The sequence below is a fragment of the Myotis davidii genome, unplaced genomic scaffold (genome assembly GCF_000327345.1).
Source record: "Myotis davidii unplaced genomic scaffold, ASM32734v1 scaffold174, whole genome shotgun sequence".
Taxonomy (NCBI): Eukaryota; Metazoa; Chordata; class Mammalia; order Chiroptera; family Vespertilionidae; genus Myotis; species Myotis davidii.
Window position 1 is genome coordinate 1,771,845 of NW_006289087.1, and position 702 is coordinate 1,772,546.

The following is a 702-nucleotide window of genomic DNA, read 5'->3' on the forward strand; positions in this document are numbered from 1 at the left end:
AAGGGGGAGCCGGGCATCTGAGGGCAGGAACCCCCACACCCCCCTCAGCTGGCCACGCCCCCCTCAGCGTCTCCAACATCCTGACGCCTGCCCTGTGACATCTAATTCTTATTCTTCAAAAAGCGGACTCCTGTTCGCGTGGAGGAAGCCTCAAAGGCCGTGAACTTGGTCGAAAATAAGCTTCCAAAGGACATGGCAACCGTAAGAGAGAAAAATACAAGAACCAAAGGACAGCTGAAGTCCGGAGGAGGAACTCACTAAGAAATGGTTAAAAAAAAAAATCTGAGGTGATAGGAAAAAATAGCAAATAAAGTTTCAAAATTGAACTCCTGTTCACGTGGAGGAAGCCTCAAAGGCCGTGAACTTGGTCGAAAATAAGCTTCCAAAGGACATGGCACCCGTGAGAGAGAAAAATACAAGAACCAAGGGACAGCTGAAGTCCGGGGGAGAAACTCACTAAGAAATGGTTAAAAAAAAAACTGAGGTGATAGGACAAAATAGCAAATAAAGTTTCAAAACATAATAGAGAACTGAACTGCATCAATCTGTCACAATATGTATTGATATACTGTATGGGAGGCCCCCAGAACCAGAAGAAATGTCAAAAGTTCAGTTAACAACTCCTTCTCGAATTGGCCCCCTTGAGCATCAAATCGCCCCCCTGTGGGGCGGGGGCCCCAGGCTGGCAGCCATGTGAAGGGA

The 702-nt window shown here is 47.2% G+C and overlaps 1 protein-coding gene across 1 annotated transcript in view; it reads right to left on the bottom strand.

Moving 5' to 3' along the window:
* DNAH14 (dynein, axonemal, heavy chain 14) overlaps window positions 1-702 on the bottom strand; it is a 157,968-nt gene that overhangs the window by 13,383 nt on the left and 143,883 nt on the right. The gene's annotated exons all lie outside the window — the stretch shown is intronic.